The sequence below is a fragment of the Misgurnus anguillicaudatus genome, chromosome 6, assembly GCF_027580225.2.
Source record: "Misgurnus anguillicaudatus chromosome 6, ASM2758022v2, whole genome shotgun sequence".
In the NCBI taxonomy this organism is placed as follows: domain Eukaryota; kingdom Metazoa; phylum Chordata; class Actinopteri; order Cypriniformes; family Cobitidae; genus Misgurnus; species Misgurnus anguillicaudatus.
The window spans coordinates 1,275,011-1,293,745 of NC_073342.2; the positions used below are offsets into that span (position 1 = coordinate 1,275,011).

General features: G+C 45.2%; 26 non-coding genes across 26 annotated transcripts; all 26 read left to right on the forward strand.

The window, feature by feature from the left end:
- The first annotated feature begins 402 nt into the window (after nucleotides 1-402).
- Nucleotides 403-484, forward strand: trnas-gcu (transfer RNA serine (anticodon GCU)). Its single transcript has one exon. It is a non-coding gene; the product is annotated as a tRNA-Ser (tRNA).
- Nucleotides 485-1,084: 600 nt separating this feature from the next.
- On the forward strand, nucleotides 1,085-1,157 carry trnac-gca (transfer RNA cysteine (anticodon GCA)). The gene has a single exon. It is a non-coding gene; the product is annotated as a tRNA-Cys (tRNA).
- Nucleotides 1,158-1,667: 510 nt separating this feature from the next.
- trnav-cac (transfer RNA valine (anticodon CAC)) lies at nucleotides 1,668-1,740 on the forward strand. Its single transcript has one exon. It is a non-coding gene; the product is annotated as a tRNA-Val (tRNA).
- Nucleotides 1,741-2,512: 772 nt separating this feature from the next.
- On the forward strand, nucleotides 2,513-2,594 carry trnas-gcu (transfer RNA serine (anticodon GCU)). The gene has a single exon. It is a non-coding gene; the product is annotated as a tRNA-Ser (tRNA).
- A 600-nt stretch (nucleotides 2,595-3,194) lies between these two features.
- On the forward strand, nucleotides 3,195-3,266 carry trnac-gca (transfer RNA cysteine (anticodon GCA)). Its single transcript has one exon. It is a non-coding gene; the product is annotated as a tRNA-Cys (tRNA).
- A 502-nt stretch (nucleotides 3,267-3,768) lies between these two features.
- Nucleotides 3,769-3,841, forward strand: trnav-cac (transfer RNA valine (anticodon CAC)). The gene has a single exon. It is a non-coding gene; the product is annotated as a tRNA-Val (tRNA).
- A 772-nt stretch (nucleotides 3,842-4,613) lies between these two features.
- trnas-gcu (transfer RNA serine (anticodon GCU)) lies at nucleotides 4,614-4,695 on the forward strand. The gene has a single exon. It is a non-coding gene; the product is annotated as a tRNA-Ser (tRNA).
- A 600-nt stretch (nucleotides 4,696-5,295) lies between these two features.
- Nucleotides 5,296-5,367, forward strand: trnac-gca (transfer RNA cysteine (anticodon GCA)). The gene has a single exon. It is a non-coding gene; the product is annotated as a tRNA-Cys (tRNA).
- Nucleotides 5,368-5,877: 510 nt separating this feature from the next.
- trnav-cac (transfer RNA valine (anticodon CAC)) lies at nucleotides 5,878-5,950 on the forward strand. Its single transcript has one exon. It is a non-coding gene; the product is annotated as a tRNA-Val (tRNA).
- A 772-nt stretch (nucleotides 5,951-6,722) lies between these two features.
- Nucleotides 6,723-6,804, forward strand: trnas-gcu (transfer RNA serine (anticodon GCU)). Its single transcript has one exon. It is a non-coding gene; the product is annotated as a tRNA-Ser (tRNA).
- A 600-nt stretch (nucleotides 6,805-7,404) lies between these two features.
- Nucleotides 7,405-7,476, forward strand: trnac-gca (transfer RNA cysteine (anticodon GCA)). The gene has a single exon. It is a non-coding gene; the product is annotated as a tRNA-Cys (tRNA).
- A 510-nt stretch (nucleotides 7,477-7,986) lies between these two features.
- Nucleotides 7,987-8,059, forward strand: trnav-cac (transfer RNA valine (anticodon CAC)). The gene has a single exon. It is a non-coding gene; the product is annotated as a tRNA-Val (tRNA).
- Nucleotides 8,060-8,831: 772 nt separating this feature from the next.
- trnas-gcu (transfer RNA serine (anticodon GCU)) lies at nucleotides 8,832-8,913 on the forward strand. The gene has a single exon. It is a non-coding gene; the product is annotated as a tRNA-Ser (tRNA).
- Nucleotides 8,914-9,513: 600 nt separating this feature from the next.
- trnac-gca (transfer RNA cysteine (anticodon GCA)) lies at nucleotides 9,514-9,585 on the forward strand. The gene has a single exon. It is a non-coding gene; the product is annotated as a tRNA-Cys (tRNA).
- Nucleotides 9,586-10,095: 510 nt separating this feature from the next.
- trnav-cac (transfer RNA valine (anticodon CAC)) lies at nucleotides 10,096-10,168 on the forward strand. Its single transcript has one exon. It is a non-coding gene; the product is annotated as a tRNA-Val (tRNA).
- Nucleotides 10,169-10,940: 772 nt separating this feature from the next.
- On the forward strand, nucleotides 10,941-11,022 carry trnas-gcu (transfer RNA serine (anticodon GCU)). The gene has a single exon. It is a non-coding gene; the product is annotated as a tRNA-Ser (tRNA).
- Nucleotides 11,023-11,622: 600 nt separating this feature from the next.
- On the forward strand, nucleotides 11,623-11,694 carry trnac-gca (transfer RNA cysteine (anticodon GCA)). Its single transcript has one exon. It is a non-coding gene; the product is annotated as a tRNA-Cys (tRNA).
- A 510-nt stretch (nucleotides 11,695-12,204) lies between these two features.
- trnav-cac (transfer RNA valine (anticodon CAC)) lies at nucleotides 12,205-12,277 on the forward strand. Its single transcript has one exon. It is a non-coding gene; the product is annotated as a tRNA-Val (tRNA).
- A 772-nt stretch (nucleotides 12,278-13,049) lies between these two features.
- trnas-gcu (transfer RNA serine (anticodon GCU)) lies at nucleotides 13,050-13,131 on the forward strand. Its single transcript has one exon. It is a non-coding gene; the product is annotated as a tRNA-Ser (tRNA).
- Nucleotides 13,132-13,731: 600 nt separating this feature from the next.
- Nucleotides 13,732-13,803, forward strand: trnac-gca (transfer RNA cysteine (anticodon GCA)). Its single transcript has one exon. It is a non-coding gene; the product is annotated as a tRNA-Cys (tRNA).
- Nucleotides 13,804-14,313: 510 nt separating this feature from the next.
- trnav-cac (transfer RNA valine (anticodon CAC)) lies at nucleotides 14,314-14,386 on the forward strand. The gene has a single exon. It is a non-coding gene; the product is annotated as a tRNA-Val (tRNA).
- Nucleotides 14,387-15,158: 772 nt separating this feature from the next.
- trnas-gcu (transfer RNA serine (anticodon GCU)) lies at nucleotides 15,159-15,240 on the forward strand. The gene has a single exon. It is a non-coding gene; the product is annotated as a tRNA-Ser (tRNA).
- Nucleotides 15,241-15,840: 600 nt separating this feature from the next.
- trnac-gca (transfer RNA cysteine (anticodon GCA)) lies at nucleotides 15,841-15,912 on the forward strand. Its single transcript has one exon. It is a non-coding gene; the product is annotated as a tRNA-Cys (tRNA).
- Nucleotides 15,913-16,422: 510 nt separating this feature from the next.
- On the forward strand, nucleotides 16,423-16,495 carry trnav-cac (transfer RNA valine (anticodon CAC)). Its single transcript has one exon. It is a non-coding gene; the product is annotated as a tRNA-Val (tRNA).
- A 1,441-nt stretch (nucleotides 16,496-17,936) lies between these two features.
- trnac-gca (transfer RNA cysteine (anticodon GCA)) lies at nucleotides 17,937-18,008 on the forward strand. Its single transcript has one exon. It is a non-coding gene; the product is annotated as a tRNA-Cys (tRNA).
- Nucleotides 18,009-18,518: 510 nt separating this feature from the next.
- On the forward strand, nucleotides 18,519-18,591 carry trnav-cac (transfer RNA valine (anticodon CAC)). The gene has a single exon. It is a non-coding gene; the product is annotated as a tRNA-Val (tRNA).
- Nucleotides 18,592-18,735: the final 144 nt, after the last annotated feature.

Consider the following 18,735-nt stretch of genomic DNA (forward strand, 5'->3'; position numbering starts at 1 on the left):
AACCCGATCGTCGGTTTGTGAGAGTTAAACTTACGGCGGGTGAGGGTTTTAAAGTTCAGTCTACATTACCCAGCAATTTAGGCCAACGAAAACCTCTTGTTCCCTTTACGTAAAGTCTTGAATGGTTTTCGCCTGTTTCATGTTGAAATCTGTTGAAAACAATTTTGAAAAAAACCCCTATCATTTAAAGGTTAGTCCTTTTTATGATTTCTAAACATGTCTAAGGCGATGGATTGCTAATCCACAGTTCTCTTAACGCCTTTAACTTCCATTAGGCTGATATGAACGCTTTCTAAAAGATAGCATTTCATTACCTCAACAGTTGATTCAACTTGACACAAGCTGCTATGTACTTGCTGGTCGGTTAGGATTAGGGAAATGCCCAAAGGATGCGGTTCCAAGGACGAGGTGGCCGAGTGGTTAAGGCGATGGACTGCTAATCCATTGTGCTCTGCACACGTGGGTTCGAATCCCATCCTCGTCGTTTGTCGTTACCTTTGAACTGCAACTGCAACCAAGGCGTATAAGCCACAATTTCAAGCCCTCCTGCAAAAAACATGTAATGCTGGAGGCCAAAACTTTTGCGTGAAGCAGAACTCTGTCGGCTGACTCCAGTGATCCGGGTTCAAACGTGGTGGAACTTTCTCAAATAACTCTTCCAGTTTACTGCATGACATTATACGGCAAGCGGTGGCAAGATACTAATAACTTCAAGGCTGTTACTGTTAGCACTCTGCATTTTGAATCCAGATTCTCAGGGGGCACTTGAGTGTTTTCAGACTCTAAAGTCCATCCTACGTGCCTACTGTCTAGAAAGTGGTAAAGACTAGGTTGAGGGGTTGCCTTTGTTGATGTTCAGTGTAAGTGGAACAGTACAGTACAGGAATCATAACAACTGGAAACATAAGCAGAATGGTTGAAAGCATACGTTGTCTCTACCACAATTTGTATAGGTCAGTGCTAGAGCATTTAACAGCAGATAGAGACGTCCCACGTTCACTTGGACATTCTCACGATGGCTTTAATTGCTGCGACGTACAACACGTGAAGCTTTTTCAATTCTTCAGCGTGGTGTTGGTTTCACGGGGGTATAGCTCAGTGGTAGAGCATTTGACTGCAGATCAAGAGGTCCCCGGTTCAAATCCGGGAAACCCCCTTAGAAAAAGCCCACATGCTTGCAGCGGTAGGTCGGCGTGCTAATGTTTCTGACGCAAAGTTCGTCTTGGAACCTTGTAACGCAGATGTTGGCAATGTCATTCCTGGAGTGCCGCATTCCTGCAGAATTTATCTTCAGCTCTTATCGTAGCTCTGTGGCTAATTAAGGTCTAAAGGGTCGGCTGAAAACTACAAAACTAGGTTTTATCAGGGTTGGAAATAAAATCTGCAGTACTGCAGCATTACAGGGCCGACGTTGCCCACCACGGTTGTAACGCTAAAGCCGGACATACACTGTGGGATTTCAGCACAATCGTGGCTAAATGCCAACGTACAAGGTTTGCCTGTTCCAAAAGAAACATACATGCATTCCCAGCAAATGCGTCGCCTTTCTCATACAGTATGTGCGGTTACTTTAAACGACCGTTAGGGGTTTTCCCTTTAAAATGTGTGGCGTACAGAGAAAATATGTGGCAGAATCTGTTCAAACAACCAGGGACCGTGAGAGGCAGGTTTCTGTAGTGTAGTGGTTATCACATTCGCCTCACACGCGAAAGGTCCTCGGTTCGAAACCGAGCAGAAACAGCATGTGCCTTTTGATACAAAGCCAGGTCAAACTTCTTTCGTGATGCACTTTACCATGAAGTGCCATGAAGCACTTTCAAAGTTACACACAGTGGTAGGTTTCCGCCTCACACGCGACAGGTGGCCTGCTCGCAAGTGTGCGAAAAGCATTGCCCCTTTGGGGAGTGTTGCACAGAAAGAGAAAATGTGTGGCCGAATCAATCAAAACAACCGAAGAATCCAAATGAGCAGGTTTCTATGGTGTAGTGGTTAACACGCTCGCCTCACACGCGAAAGGTTCTCGGTTCCTCTGAAATAAACGCTTTGTTAGAGATGTGAAAGGGTTTAAGCCACATTGATTTAATTACGTGAACAGTTAAATCAGTTTGCGAACCCGATCGTCGGTTTGTGAGAGTTAAACTTACGGCGGGTGAGGGTTTTAAAGTTCAGTCTACATTACCCAGCAATTTAGGCCAACGAAAACCTCTTGTTCCCTTTACGTAAAGTCTTGAATGGTTTTCGCCTGTTTCATGTTGAAATCTGTTGAAAACAATTTTGAAAAAAACCCCTATCATTTAAAGGTCAGTCCTTTTTATGATTTCTAAACATGTCTAAGGCGATGGATTGCTAATCCACAGTTCTCTTAACGCCTTTAACTTCCATTAGGCTGATATGAACGCTTTCTAAAAGATAGCATTTCATTACCTCAACAGTTGATTCAACTTGACACAAGCTGCTATGTACTTGCTGGTCGGTTAGGATTAGGGAAATGCCCAAAGGATGCGGTTCCAAGGACGAGGTGGCCGAGTGGTTAAGGCGATGGACTGCTAATCCATTGTGCTCTGCACGCGTGGGTTCGAATCCCATCCTCGTCGTTTGTCGTTACCTTTGAACTGCAACTGCAACCAAGGCGTATAAGCCACAATTTCAAGCCCTCCTGCAAAAAACATGTAATGCTGGAGGCCAAAACTTTTGCGTGAAGCAGAACTCTGTCGGCTGACTCCAGTGATCCGGGTTCAAACGTGGTGGAACTTTCTCAAATAACTCTTCCAGTTTACTGCATGACATTATACGGCAAGCGGTGGCAAGATACTAATAACTTCAAGGCTGTTACTGTTAGCACTCTGCATTTTGAATCCAGATTCTCAGGGGGCACTTGAGTGTTTTCAGACTCTAAAGTCCATCCTACGTGCCTACTGTCTAGAAAGTGGTAAAGACTAGGTTGAGGGGTTGCCTTTGTTGATGTTCAGTGTAAGTGGAACAGTACAGTACAGGAATCATAACAACTGGAAACATAAGCAGAATGGTTGAAAGCATACGTTGTCTCTACCACAATTTGTATAGGTCAGTGCTAGAGCATTTAACAGCAGATAGAGACGTCCCACGTTCACTTGGACATTCTCACGATGGCTTTAATTGCTGCGACGTACAACACGTGAAGCTTTTTCAATTCTTCAGCGTGGTGTTGGTTTCACGGGGGTATAGCTCAGTGGTAGAGCATTTGACTGCAGATCAAGAGGTCCCCGGTTCAAATCCGGGTGCCCCCTTAGAAAAAGCCCACATGCTTGCAGCGGCGTGCTAATGTTTCTGACGCAAAGTTCGTCCTGGAACCTTGTAACGCAGGTGTAGGCAACGTCATTCCTGGAGTGCCGCATTCCTGCAGAATTTATCTTCAGCTCTTATCGTAGCTCTGTGGCTAATTAAGGTCTAAAGGGTCGGCTGAAAACTACAAAACTAGGTTTTATCAGGGTTGGAAATAAAATCTGCAGTACTGCAGCATTACAGGGCCGACGTTGCCCACCACGGTTGTAACGCTAAAGCCGGACATACACTGTGGGATTTCAGCACAATCGTGGCTAAATGCCAACGTACAAGGTTTGCCTGTTCCAAAAGAAACATACATGCATTCCCAGCAAATGCGTCGCCTTTCTCATACAGTATGTGCGGTTACTTTAAACGACCGTTAGGGGTTTTCCCTTTAAAATGTGTGGCGTACAGAGAAAATATGTGGCAGAATCTGTTCAAACAACCAGGGACCGTGAGAGGCAGGTTTCTGTAGTGTAGTGGTTATCACATTCGCCTCACACGCGAAAGGTCCTCGGTTCGAAACCGAGCAGAAACAGCATGTGCCTTTTGATACAAAGCCAGGTCAAACTTCTTTCGTGATGCACTTTACCATGAAGTGCCATGAAGCACTTTCAAAGTTACACACAGTGGTAGGTTTCCGCCTCACACGCGACAGGTGGCCTGCTCGCAAGTGTGCGAAAAGCATTGCCCCTTTGGGGAGTGTTGCACAGAAAGAGAAAATGTGTGGCCGAATCAATCAAAACAACCGAAGAATCCAAATGAGCAGGTTTCTATGGTGTAGTGGTTAACACGCTCGCCTCACACGCGAAAGGTTCTCGGTTCCTCTGAAATAAACGCTTTGTTAGAGATGTGAAAGGGTTTAAGCCACATTGATTTAATTACGTGAACAGTTAAATCAGTTTGCGAACCCGATCGTCGGTTTGTGAGAGTTAAACTTAGGGCGGGTGAGGGTTTTAAAGTTCAGTCTACATTACCCAGCAATTTAGGTCAACGAAAACCTCTTGTTCCCTTTACGTAAAGTCTTGAATGGTTTTCGCCTGTTTCATGTTGAAATCTGTTGAAAACAATTTTGAAAAAAAACCCTATCATTTAAAGGTCAGTCCTTTTTATGATTTCTAAACATGTCTAAGGCGATGGATTGCTAATCCACAGTTCTCTTAACGCCTTTAACTTCCATTAGGCTGATATGAACGCTTTCTAAAAGATAGCATTTCATTACCTCAACAGTTGATTCAACTTGACACAAGCTGCTATGTACTTGCTGGTCGGTTAGGATTAGGGAAATGCCCAAAGGATGCGGTTCCAAGGACGAGATGGCCGAGTGGTTAAGGCGATGGACTGCTAATCCATTGTGCTCTGCACGCGTGGGTTCGAATCCCATCCTCGTCGTTTGTCGTTACCTTTGAACTGCAACTGCAACCAAGGCGTATAAGCCACAATTTCAAGCCCTCCTGCAAAAAACATGTAATGCTGGAGGCCAAAACTTTTGCGTGAAGCAGAACTCTGTCGGCTGACTCCAGTGATCCGGGTTCAAACGTGGTGGAACTTTCTCAAATAACTCTTCCAGTTTACTGCATGACATTATACGGCAAGCGGTGGCAAGATACTAATAACTTCAAGGCTGTTACTGTTAGCACTCTGCATTTTGAATCCAGATTCTCAGGGGGCACTTGAGTGTTTTCAGACTCTAAAGTCCATCCTACGTGCCTACTGTCTAGAAAGTGGTAAAGACTAGGTTGAGGGGTTGCCTTTGTTGATGTTCAGTGTAAGTGGAACAGTACAGTACAGGAATCATAACAACTGGAAACATAAGCAGAATGGTTGAAAGCATACGTTGTCTCTACCACAATTTGTATAGGTCAGTGCTAGAGCATTTAACAGCAGATAGAGACGTCCCACGTTCACTTGGACATTCTCACGATGGCTTTAATTGCTGCGACGTACAACACGTGAAGCTTTTTCAATTCTTCAGCGTGGTGTTGGTTTCACGGGGGTATAGCTCAGTGGTAGAGCATTTGACTGCAGATCAAGAGGTCCCCGGTTCAAATCCGGGTGCCCCCTTAGAAAAAGCCCACATGCTTGCAGCGGTAGGTCGGCGTGCTAATGTTTCTGACGCAAAGTTCGTCCTGGAACCTTGTAACGCAGGTGTAGGCAACGTCATTCCTGGAGTGCCGCATTCCTGCAGAATTTATCTTCAGCTCTTATCGTAGCTCTGTGGCTAATTAAGGTCTAAAGGGTCGGCTGAAAACTACAAAACTAGGTTTTATCAGGGTTGGAAATAAAATCTGCAGTACTGCAGCATTACAGGGCCGACGTTGCCCACCACGGTTGTAACGCTAAAGCCGGACATACACTGTGGGATTTCAGCACAATCGTGGCTAAATGCCAACGTACAAGGTTTGCCTGTTCCAAAAGAAACATACATGCATTCCCAGCAAATGCGTCGCCTTTCTCATACAGTATGTGCGGTTACTTTAAACGACCGTTAGGGGTTTTCCCTTTAAAATGTGTGGCGTACAGAGAAAATATGTGGCAGAATCTGTTCAAACAACCAGGGACCGTGAGAGGCAGGTTTCTGTAGTGTAGTGGTTATCACATTCGCCTCACACGCGAAAGGTCCTCGGTTCGAAACCGAGCAGAAACAGCATGTGCCTTTTGATACAAAGCCAGGTCAAACTTCTTTCGTGATGCACTTTACCATGAAGTGCCATGAAGCACTTTCAAAGTTACACACAGTGGTAGGTTTCCGCCTCACACGCGACAGGTGGCCTGCTCGCAAGTGTGCGAAAAGCATTGCCCCTTTGGGGAGTGTTGCACAGAAAGAGAAAATGTGTGGCCGAATCAATCAAAACAACCGAAGAATCCAAATGAGCAGGTTTCTATGGTGTAGTGGTTAACACGCTCGCCTCACACGCGAAAGGTTCTCGGTTCCTCTGAAATAAACGCTTTGTTAGAGATGTGAAAGGGTTTAAGCCACATTGATTTAATTACGTGAACAGTTAAATCAGTTTGCGAACCCGATCGTCGGTTTGTGAGAGTTAAACTTACGGCGGGTGAGGGTTTTAAAGTTCAGTCTACATTACCCAGCAATTTAGGCCAACGAAAACCTCTTGTTCCCTTTACGTAAAGTCTTGAATGGTTTTCGCCTGTTTCATGTTGAAATCTGTTGAAAACAATTTTGAAAAAAACCCCTATCATTTAAAGGTCAGTCCTTTTTATGATTTCTAAACATGTCTAAGGCGATGGATTGCTAATCCACAGTTCTCTTAACGCCTTTAACTTCCATTAGGCTGATATGAACGCTTTCTAAAAGATAGCATTTCATTACCTCAACAGTTGATTCAACTTGACACAAGCTGCTATGTACTTGCTGGTCGGTTAGGATTAGGGAAATGCCCAAAGGATGCGGTTCCAAGGACGAGGTGGCCGAGTGGTTAAGGCGATGGACTGCTAATCCATTGTGCTCTGCACGCGTGGGTTCGAATCCCATCCTCGTCGTTTGTCGTTACCTTTGAACTGCAACTGCAACCAAGGCGTATAAGCCACAATTTCAAGCCCTCCTGCAAAAAACATGTAATGCTGGAGGCCAAAACTTTTGCGTGAAGCAGAACTCTGTCGGCTGACTCCAGTGATCCGGGTTCAAACGTGGTGGAACTTTCTCAAATAACTCTTCCAGTTTACTGCATGACATTATACGGCAAGCGGTGGCAAGATACTAATAACTTCAAGGCTGTTACTGTTAGCACTCTGCATTTTGAATCCAGATTCTCAGGGGGCACTTGAGTGTTTTCAGACTCTAAAGTCCATCCTACGTGCCTACTGTCTAGAAAGTGGTAAAGACTAGGTTGAGGGGTTGCCTTTGTTGATGTTCAGTGTAAGTGGAACAGTACAGTACAGGAATCATAACAACTGGAAACATAAGCAGAATGGTTGAAAGCATACGTTGTCTCTACCACAATTTGTATAGGTCAGTGCTAGAGCATTTAACAGCAGATAGAGACGTCCCACGTTCACTTGGACATTCTCACGATGGCTTTAATTGCTGCGACGTACAACACGTGAAGCTTTTTCAATTCTTCAGCGTGGTGTTGGTTTCACGGGGGTATAGCTCAGTGGTAGAGCATTTGACTGCAGATCAAGAGGTCCCCGGTTCAAATCCGGGTGCCCCCTTAGAAAAAGCCCACATGCTTGCAGCGGTAGGTCGGCGTGCTAATGTTTCTGACGCAAAGTTCGTCCTGGAACCTTGTAACGCAGGTGTAGGCAACGTCATTCCTGGAGTGCCGCATTCCTGCAGAATTTATCTTCAGCTCTTATCGTAGCTCTGTGGCTAATTAAGGTCTAAAGGGTCGGCTGAAAACTACAAAACTAGGTTTTATCAGGGTTGGAAATAAAATCTGCAGTACTGCAGCATTACAGGGCCGACGTTGCCCACCACGGTTGTAACGCTAAAGCCGGACATACACTGTGGGATTTCAGCACAATCGTGGCTAAATGCCAACGTACAAGGTTTGCCTGTTCCAAAAGAAACATACATGCATTCCCAGCAAATGCGTCGCCTTTCTCATACAGTATGTGCGGTTACTTTAAACGACCGTTAGGGGTTTTCCCTTTAAAATGTGTGGCGTACAGAGAAAATATGTGGCAGAATCTGTTCAAACAACCAGGGACCGTGAGAGGCAGGTTTCTGTAGTGTAGTGGTTATCACATTCGCCTCACACGCGAAAGGTCCTCGGTTCGAAACCGAGCAGAAACAGCATGTGCCTTTTGATACAAAGCCAGGTCAAACTTCTTTCGTGATGCACTTTACCATGAAGTGCCATGAAGCACTTTCAAAGTTACACACAGTGGTAGGTTTCCGCCTCACACGCGACAGGTGGCCTGCTCGCAAGTGTGCGAAAAGCATTGCCCCTTTGGGGAGTGTTGCACAGAAAGAGAAAATGTGTGGCCGAATCAATCAAAACAACCGAAGAATCCAAATGAGCAGGTTTCTATGGTGTAGTGGTTAACACGCTCGCCTCACACGCGAAAGGTTCTCGGTTCCTCTGAAATAAACGCTTTGTTAGAGATGTGAAAGGGTTTAAGCCACATTGATTTAATTACGTGAACAGTTAAATCAGTTTGCGAACCCGATCGTCGGTTTGTGAGAGTTAAACTTACGGCGGGTGAGGGTTTTAAAGTTCAGTCTACATTACCCAGCAATTTAGGCCAACGAAAACCTCTTGTTCCCTTTACGTAAAGTCTTGAATGGTTTTCGCCTGTTTCATGTTGAAATCTGTTGAAAACAATTTTGAAAAAAACCCCTATCATTTAAAGGTCAGTCCTTTTTATGATTTCTAAACATGTCTAAGGCGATGGATTGCTAATCCACAGTTCTCTTAACGCCTTTAACTTCCATTAGGCTGATATGAACGCTTTCTAAAAGATAGCATTTCATTACCTCAACAGTTGATTCAACTTGACACAAGCTGCTATGTACTTGCTGGTCGGTTAGGATTAGGGAAATGCCCAAAGGATGCGGTTCCAAGGACGAGGTGGCCGAGTGGTTAAGGCGATGGACTGCTAATCCATTGTGCTCTGCACGCGTGGGTTCGAATCCCATCCTCGTCGTTTGTCGTTACCTTTGAACTGCAACTGCAACCAAGGCGTATAAGCCACAATTTCAAGCCCTCCTGCAAAAAACATGTAATGCTGGAGGCCAAAACTTTTGCGTGAAGCAGAACTCTGTCGGCTGACTCCAGTGATCCGGGTTCAAACGTGGTGGAACTTTCTCAAATAACTCTTCCAGTTTACTGCATGACATTATACGGCAAGCGGTGGCAAGATACTAATAACTTCAAGGCTGTTACTGTTAGCACTCTGCATTTTGAATCCAGATTCTCAGGGGGCACTTGAGTGTTTTCAGACTCTAAAGTCCATCCTACGTGCCTACTGTCTAGAAAGTGGTAAAGACTAGGTTGAGGGGTTGCCTTTGTTGATGTTCAGTGTAAGTGGAACAGTACAGTACAGGAATCATAACAACTGGAAACATAAGCAGAATGGTTGAAAGCATACGTTGTCTCTACCACAATTTGTATAGGTCAGTGCTAGAGCATTTAACAGCAGATAGAGACGTCCCACGTTCACTTGGACATTCTCACGATGGCTTTAATTGCTGCGACGTACAACACGTGAAGCTTTTTCAATTCTTCAGCGTGGTGTTGGTTTCACGGGGGTATAGCTCAGTGGTAGAGCATTTGACTGCAGATCAAGAGGTCCCCGGTTCAAATCCGGGTGCCCCCTTAGAAAAAGCCCACATGCTTGCAGCGGTAGGTCGGCGTGCTAATGTTTCTGATGCAAAGTTTGTCCTGGAACCTTGTAACGCAGGTGTAGGCAACGTCATTCCTGGAGTGCCGCATTCCTGCAGAATTTATCTTCAGCTCTTATCGTAGCTCTGTGGCTAATTAAGGTCTAAAGGGTCGGCTGAAAACTACAAAACTAGGTTTTATCAGGGTTGGAAATAAAATCTGCAGTACTGCAGCATTACAGGGCCGACGTTGCCCACCACGGTTGTAACGCTAAAGCCGGACATACACTGTGGGATTTCAGCACAATCGTGGCTAAATGCCAACGTACAAGGTTTGCCTGTTCCAAAAGAAACATACATGCATTCCCAGCAAATGCGTCGCCTTTCTCATACAGTATGTGCGGTTACTTTAAACGACCGTTAGGGGTTTTCCCTTTAAAATGTGTGGCGTACAGAGAAAATATGTGGCAGAATCTGTTCAAACAACCAGGGACCGTGTGAGGCAGGTTTCTGTAGTGTAGTGGTTATCACATTCGCCTCACACGCGAAAGGTCCTCGGTTCGAAACCGAGCAGAAACAGCATGTGCCTTTTGATACAAAGCCAGGTCAAACTTCTTTCGTGATGCACTTTACCATGAAGTGCCATGAAGCACTTTCAAAGTTACACACAGTGGTAGGTTTCCGCCTCACACGCGACAGGTGGCCTGCTCGCAAGTGTGCGAAAAGCATTGCCCCTTTGGGGAGTGTTGCACAGAAAGAGAAAATGTGTGGCCGAATCAATCAAAACAACCGAAGAATCCAAATGAGCAGGTTTCTATGGTGTAGTGGTTAACACGCTCGCCTCACACGCGAAAGGTTCTCGGTTCCTCTGAAATAAACGCTTTGTTAGAGATGTGAAAGGGTTTAAGCCACATTGATTTAATTACGTGAACAGTTAAATCAGTTTGCGAACCCGATCGTCGGTTTGTGAGAGTTAAACTTACGGCGGGTGAGGGTTTTAAAGTTCAGTCTACATTACCCAGCAATTTAGGCCAACGAAAACCTCTTGTTCCCTTTACGTAAAGTCTTGAATGGTTTTCGCCTGTTTCATGTTGAAATCTGTTGAAAACAATTTTGAAAAAAACCCCTATCATTTAAAGGTCAGTCCTTTTTATGATTTCTAAACATGTCTAAGGCGATGGATTGCTAATCCACAGTTCTCTTAACGCCTTTAACTTCCATTAGGCTGATATGAACGCTTTCTAAAAGATAGCATTTCATTACCTCAACAGTTGATTCAACTTGACACAAGCTGCTATGTACTTGCTGGTCGGTTAGGATTAGGGAAATGCCCAAAGGATGCGGTTCCAAGGACGAGGTGGCCGAGTGGTTAAGGCGATGGACTGCTAATTCATTGTGCTCTGCACGCGTGGGTTCGAATCCCATCCTCGTCGTTTGTCGTTACCTTTGAACTGCAACTGCAACCAAGGCGTATAAGCCACAATTTCAAGCCCTCCTGCAAAAAACATGTAATGCTGGAGGCCAAAACTTTTGCGTGAAGCAGAACTCTGTCGGCTGACTCCAGTGATCCGGGTTCAAACGTGGTGGAACTTTCTCAAATAACTCTTCCAGTTTACTGCATGACATTATACGGCAAGCGGTGGCAAGATACTAATAACTTCAAGGCTGTTACTGTTAGCACTCTGCATTTTGAATCCAGATTCTCAGGGGGCACTTGAGTGTTTTCAGACTCTAAAGTCCATCCTACGTGCCTACTGTCTAGAAAGTGGTAAAGACTAGGTTGAGGGGTTGCCTTTGTTGATGTTCAGTGTAAGTGGAACAGTACAGTACAGGAATCATAACAACTGGAAACATAAGCAGAATGGTTGAAAGCATACGTTGTCTCTACCACAATTTGTATAGGTCAGTGCTAGAGCATTTAACAGCAGATAGAGACGTCCCACGTTCACTTGGACATTCTCACGATGGCTTTAATTGCTGCGACGTACAACACGTGAAGCTTTTTCAATTCTTCAGCGTGGTGTTGGTTTCACGGGGGTATAGCTCAGTGGTAGAGCATTTGACTGCAGATCAAGAGGTCCCCGGTTCAAATCCGGGTGCCCCCTTAGAAAAAGCCCACATGCTTGCAGCGGTAGGTCGGCGTGCTAATGTTTCTGACGCAAAGTTCGTCCTGGAACCTTGTAACGCAGGTGTAGGCAACGTCATTCCTGGAGTGCCGCATTCCTGCAGAATTTATCTTCAGCTCTTATCGTAGCTCTGTGGCTAATTAAGGTCTAAAGGGTCGGCTGAAAACTACAAAACTAGGTTTTATCAGGGTTGGAAATAAAATCTGCAGTACTGCAGCATTACAGGGCCGACGTTGCCCACCACGGTTGTAACGCTAAAGCCGGACATACACTGTGGGATTTCAGCACAATCGTGGCTAAATGCCAACGTACAAGGTTTGCCTGTTCCAAAAGAAACATACATGCATTCCCAGCAAATGCGTCGCCTTTCTCATACAGTATGTGCGGTTACTTTAAACGACCGTTAGGGGTTTTCCCTTTAAAATGTGTGGCGTACAGAGAAAATATGTGGCAGAATCTGTTCAAACAACCAGGGACCGTGTGAGGCAGGTTTCTGTAGTGTAGTGGTTATCACATTCGCCTCACACGCGAAAGGTCCTCGGTTCGAAACCGAGCAGAAACAGCATGTGCCTTTTGATACAAAGCCAGGTCAAACTTCTTTCGTGATGCACTTTACCATGAAGTGCCATGAAGCACTTTCAAAGTTACACACAGTGGTAGGTTTCCGCCTCACACGCGACAGGTGGCCTGCTCGCAAGTGTGCGAAAAGCATTGCCCCTTTGGGGAGTGTTGCACAGAAAGAGAAAATGTGTGGCCGAATCAATCAAAACAACCGAAGAATCCAAATGAGCAGGTTTCTATGGTGTAGTGGTTAACACGCTCGCCTCACACGCGAAAGGTTCTCGGTTCCTCTGAAATAAACGCTTTGTTAGAGATGTGAAAGGGTTTAAGCCACATTGATTTAATTACGTGAACAGTTAAATCAGTTTGCGAACCCGATCGTCGGTTTGTGAGAGTTAAACTTACGGCGGGTGAGGGTTTTAAAGTTCAGTCTACATTACCCAGCAATTTAGGCCAACGAAAACCTCTTGTTCCCTTTACGTAAAGTCTTGAATGGTTTTCGCCTGTTTCATGTTGAAATCTGTTGAAAACAATTTTGAAAAAAAACCCTATCATTTAAAGGTCAGTCCTTTTTATGATTTCTAAACATGTCTAAGGCGATGGATTGCTAATCCACAGTTCTCTTAACGCCTTTAACTTCCATTAGGCTGATATGAACGCTTTCTAAAAGATAGCATTTCATTACCTCAACAGTTGATTCAACTTGACACAAGCTGCTATGTACTTGCTGGTCGGTTAGGATTAGGGAAATGCCCAAAGGATGCGGTTCCAAGGACGAGGTGGCCGAGTGGTTAAGGCGATGGACTGCTAATCCATTGTGCTCTGCACGCGTGGGTTTGAATCCCATCCTCGTCGTTTGTTGTTACCTTTGAACTGCAACTGCAACCAAGGCGTATAAGCCACAATTTCAAGCCCTCCTGCAAAAAACATGTAATGCTGGAGGCCAAAACTTTTGCGTGAAGCAGAACTCTGTCGGCTGACTCCAGTGATCCGGGTTCAAACGTGGTGGAACTTTCTCAAATAACTCTTCCAGTTTACTGCATGACATTATACGGCAAGCGGTGGCAAGATACTAATAACTTCAAGGCTGTTACTGTTAGCACTCTGCATTTTGAATCCAGATTCTCAGGGGGCACTTGAGTGTTTTCAGACTCTAAAGTCCATCCTACGTGCCTACTGTCTAGAAAGTGGTAAAGACTAGGTTGAGGGGTTGCCTTTGTTGATGTTCAGTGTAAGTGGAACAGTACAGTACAGGAATCATAACAACTGGAAACATAAGCAGAATGGTTGAAAGCATACGTTGTCTCTACCACAATTTGTATAGGTCAGTGCTAGAGCATTTAACAGCAGATAGAGACGTCCCACGTTCACTTGGACATTCTCACGATGGCTTTAATTGCTGCGACGTACAACACGTGAAGCTTTTTCAATTCTTCAGCGTGGTGTTGGTTTCACGGGGGTATAGCTCAGTGGTAGAGCATTTGACTGCAGATCAAGAGGTCCCCGGTTCAAATCCGGGTGCCCCCTTAGAAAAAGCCCACATGCTTGCAGCGGTAGGTCGGCGTGCTAATGTTTCTGACGCAAAGTTCGTCCTGGAACCTTGTAACGCAGGTGTAGGCAACGTCATTCCTGGAGTGCCGCATTCCTGCAGAATTTATCTTCAGCTCTTATCGTAGCTCTGTGGCTAATTAAGGTCTAAAGGGTCGGCTGAAAACTACAAAACTAGGTTTTATCAGGGTTGGAAATAAAATCTGCAGTACTGCAGCATTACAGGGCCGACGTTGCCCACCACGGTTGTAACGCTAAAGCCGGACATACACTGTGGGATTTCAGCACAATCGTGGCTAAATGCCAACGTACAAGGTTTGCCTGTTCCAAAAGAAACATACATGCATTCCCAGCAAATGCGTCGCCTTTCTCATACAGTATGTGCGGTTACTTTAAACGACCGTTAGGGGTTTTCCCTTTAAAATGTGTGGCGTACAGAGAAAATATGTGGCAGAATCTGTTCAAACAACCAGGGACCGTGAGAGGCAGGTTTCTGTAGTGTAGTGGTTATCACATTCGCCTCACACGCGAAAGGTCCTCGGTTCGAAACCGAGCAGAAACAGCATGTGCCTTTTGATACAAAGCCAGGTCAAACTTCTTTCGTGATGCACTTTACCATGAAGTGCCATGAAGCACTTTCAAAGTTACACACAGTGGTAGGTTTCCGCCTCACACGCGACAGGTGGCCTGCTCGCAAGTGTGCGAAAAGCATTGCCCCTTTGGGGAGTGTTGCACAGAAAGAGAAAATGTGTGGCCGAATCAATCAAAACAACCGAAGAATCCAAATGAGCAGGTTTCTATGGTGTAGTGGTTAACACGCTCGCCTCACACGCGAAAGGTTCTCGGTTCCTCTGAAATAAACGCTTTGTTAGAGATGTGAAAGGGTTTAAGCCACATTGATTTAATTACGTGAACAGTTAAATCAGTTTGCGAACCCGATCGTCGGTTTGTGAGAGTTAAACTTACGGCGGGTGAGGGTTTTAAAGTTCAGTCTACATTACCCAGCAATTTAGGCCAACGAAAACCTCTTGTTCCCTTTACGTAAAGTCTTGAATGGTTTTCGCCTGTTTCATGTTGAAATCTGTTGAAAACAATTTTGAAAAAAACCCCTATCATTTAAAGGTCAGTCCTTTTTATGATTTCTAAACATGTCTAAGGCGATGGATTGCTAATCCACAGTTCTCTTAACGCCTTTAACTTCCATTAGGCTGATATGAACGCTTTCTAAAAGATAGCATTTCATTACCTCAACAGTTGATTCAACTTGACACAAGCTGCTATGTACTTGCTGGTCGGTTAGGATTAGGGAAATGCCCAAAGGATGCGGTTCCAAGGACGAGGTGGCCGAGTGGTTAAGGCGATGGACTGCTAATCCATTGTGCTCTGCACGCGTGGGTTCGAATCCCATCCTCGTCGTTTGTCGTTACCTTTGAACTGCAACTGCAACCAAGGCGTATAAGCCACAATTTCAAGCCCTCCTGCAAAAAACATGTAATGCTGGAGGCCAAAACTTTTGCGTGAAGCAGAACTCTGTCGGCTGACTCCAGTGATCCGGGTTCAAACGTGGTGGAACTTTCTCAAATAACTCTTCCAGTTTACTGCATGACATTATACGGCAAGCGGTGGCAAGATACTAATAACTTCAAGGCTGTTACTGTTAGCACTCTGCATTTTGAATCCAGATTCTCAGGGGGCACTTGAGTGTTTTCAGACTCTAAAGTCCATCCTACGTGCCTACTGTCTAGAAAGTGGTAAAGACTAGGTTGAGGGGTTGCCTTTGTTGATGTTCAGTGTAAGTGGAACAGTACAGTACAGGAATCATAACAACTGGAAACATAAGCAGAATGGTTGAAAGCATACGTTGTCTCTACCACAATTTGTATAGGTCAGTGCTAGAGCATTTAACAGCAGATAGAGACGTCCCACGTTCACTTGGACATTCTCACGATGGCTTTAATTGCTGCGACGTACAACACGTGAAGCTTTTTCAATTCTTCAGCGTGGTGTTGGTTTCACGGGGGTATAGCTCAGTGGTAGAGCATTTGACTGCAGATCAAGAGGTCCCCGGTTCAAATCCGGGTGCCCCCTTAGAAAAAGCCCACATGCTTGCAGCGGTAGGTCGGCGTGCTAATGTTTCTGACGCAAAGTTCGTCCTGGAACCTTGTAACGCAGGTGTAGGCAACGTCATTCCTGGAGTGCCGCATTCCTGCAGAATTTATCTTCAGCTCTTATCGTAGCTCTGTGGCTAATTAAGGTCTAAAGGGTCGGCTGAAAACTACAAAACTAGGTTTTATCAGGGTTGGAAATAAAATCTGCAGTACTGCAGCATTACAGGGCCGACGTTGCCCACCACGGTTGTAACGCTAAAGCCGGACATACACTGTGGGATTTCAGCACAATCGTGGCTAAATGCCAACGTACAAGGTTTGCCTGTTCCAAAAGAAACATACATGCATTCCCAGCAAATGCGTCGCCTTTCTCATACAGTATGTGCGGTTACTTTAAACGACCGTTAGGGGTTTTCCCTTTAAAATGTGTGGCGTACAGAGAAAATATGTGGCAGAGTCTGTTCAAACAACCAGGGACAGTGAGAGGCAGGTTTCTGTAGTGTAGTGGTTATCACATTCGCCTCACACGCGAAAGGTCCTCGGTTCGAAACCGAGCAGAAACAGCATGTGCCTTTTGATACAAAGCCAGGTCAAACTTCTTTCGTGATGCACTTTACCATGAAGTGCCATGAAGCACTTTCAAAGTTACACACAGTGGTAGGTTTCCGCCTCACACGCGACAGGTGGCCTGCTCGCAAGTGTGCGAAAAGCATTGCCCCTTTGGGGAGTGTTGCACAGAAAGAGAAAATGTGTGGCCGAATCAATCAAAACAACCGAAGAATCCAAATGAGCAGGTTTCTATGGTGTAGTGGTTAACACGCTCGCCTCACACGCGAAAGGTTCTCGGTTCCTCTGAAATAAACGCTTTGTTAGAGATGTGAAAGGGTTTAAGCCACATTGATTTAATTACGTGAACAGTTAAATCAGTTTGCGAACCCGATCGTCGGTTTGTGAGAGTTAAACTTACGGCGGGTGAGGGTTTTAAAGTTCAGTCTACATTACCCAGCAATTTAGGCCAACGAAAACCTCTTGTTCCCTTTACGTAAAGTCTTGAATGGTTTTCGCCTGTTTCATGTTGAAATCTGTTGAAAACAATTTTGAAAAAAACCCCTATCATTTAAAGGTCAGTCCTTTTTATGATTTCTAAACATGTCTAAGGCGATGGATTGCTAATCCACAGTTCTCTTAACGCCTTTAACTTCCATTAGGCTGATATGAACGCTTTCTAAAAGATAGCATTTCATTACCTCAACAGTTGATTCAACTTGACACAAGCTGCTATGTACTTGCTGGTCGGTTAGGATTAGGGAAATGCCCAAAGGATGCGGTTCCAAGGACGAGGTGGCCGAGTGGTTAAGGCGATGGACTGCTAATCCATTGTGCTCTCGAATCCCATCCTCGTCGTTTGTCGTTACCTTTGAACTGCAACTGCAACCAAGGCGTATAAGCCACAATTTCAAGCCCTCCTGCAAAAAACATGTAATGCTGGAGGCCAAAACTTTTGCGTGAAGCAGAACTCTGTCGGCTGACTCCAGTGATCCGGGTTCAAACGTGGTGGAACTTTCTCAAATAACTCTTCCAGTTTACTGCATGACATTATACGGCAAGCGGTGGCAAGATACTAATAACTTCAAGGCTGTTACTGTTAGCACTCTGCATTTTGAATCCAGATTCTCAGGGGGCACTTGAGTGTTTTCAGACTCTAAAGTCCATCCTACGTGCCTACTGTCTAGAAAGTGGTAAAGACTAGGTTGAGGGGTTGCCTTTGTTGATGTTCAGTGTAAGTGGAACAGTACAGTACAGGAATCATAACAACTGGAAACATAAGCAGAATGGTTGAAAGCATACGTTGTCTCTACCACAATTTGTATAGGTCAGTGCTAGAGCATTTAACAGCAGATAGAGACGTCCCACGTTCACTTGGACATTCTCACGATGGCTTTAATTGCTGCGACGTACAACACGTGAAGCTTTTTCAATTCTTCAGCGTGGTGTTGGTTTCACGGGGGTATAGCTCAGTGGTAGAGCATTTGACTGCAGATCAAGAGGTCCCCGGTTCAAATCCGGGTGCCCCCTTAGAAAAAGCCCACATGCTTGCAGCGGTAGGTCGGCGTGCTAATGTTTCTGACGCAAAGTTCGTCCTGGAACCTTGTAACGCAGGTGTAGGCAACGTCATTCCTGGAGTGCCGCATTCCTGCAGAATTTATCTTCAGCTCTTATCGTAGCTCTGTGGCTAATTAAGGTCTAAAGGGTCGGCTGAAAACTACAAAACTAGGTTTTATCAGGGTTGGAAATAAAATCTGCAGTACTGCAGCATTACAGGGCCGACGTTGCCCACCACGGTTGTAACGCTAAAGCCGGACATACACTGTGGGATTTCAGCACAATCGTGGCTAAATGCCAACGTACAAGGTTTGCCTGTTCCAAAAGAAACATACATGCATTCCCAGCAAATGCGTCGCCTTTCTCATACAGTATGTGCGGTTACTTTAAACGACCGTTAGGGGTTTTCCCTTTAAAATGTGTGGCGTACAGAGAAAGTATGTGGCAGAATCTGTTCAAACAACCAGGGACCGTGAGAGGCAGGTTTCTGTAGTGTAGTGGTTATCACATTCGCCTCACACGCGAAAGGTCCTCGGTTCGAAACCGAGCAGAAACAGCATGTGCCTTTTGATACAAAGCCAGGTCAAACTTCTTTCGTGATGCACTTTACCATGAAGTGCCATGAAGCACTTTCAAAGTTACACACAGTGGTAGGTTTCCGCCTCACACGCGACAGGTGGCCTGCTCGCAAGTGTGCGAA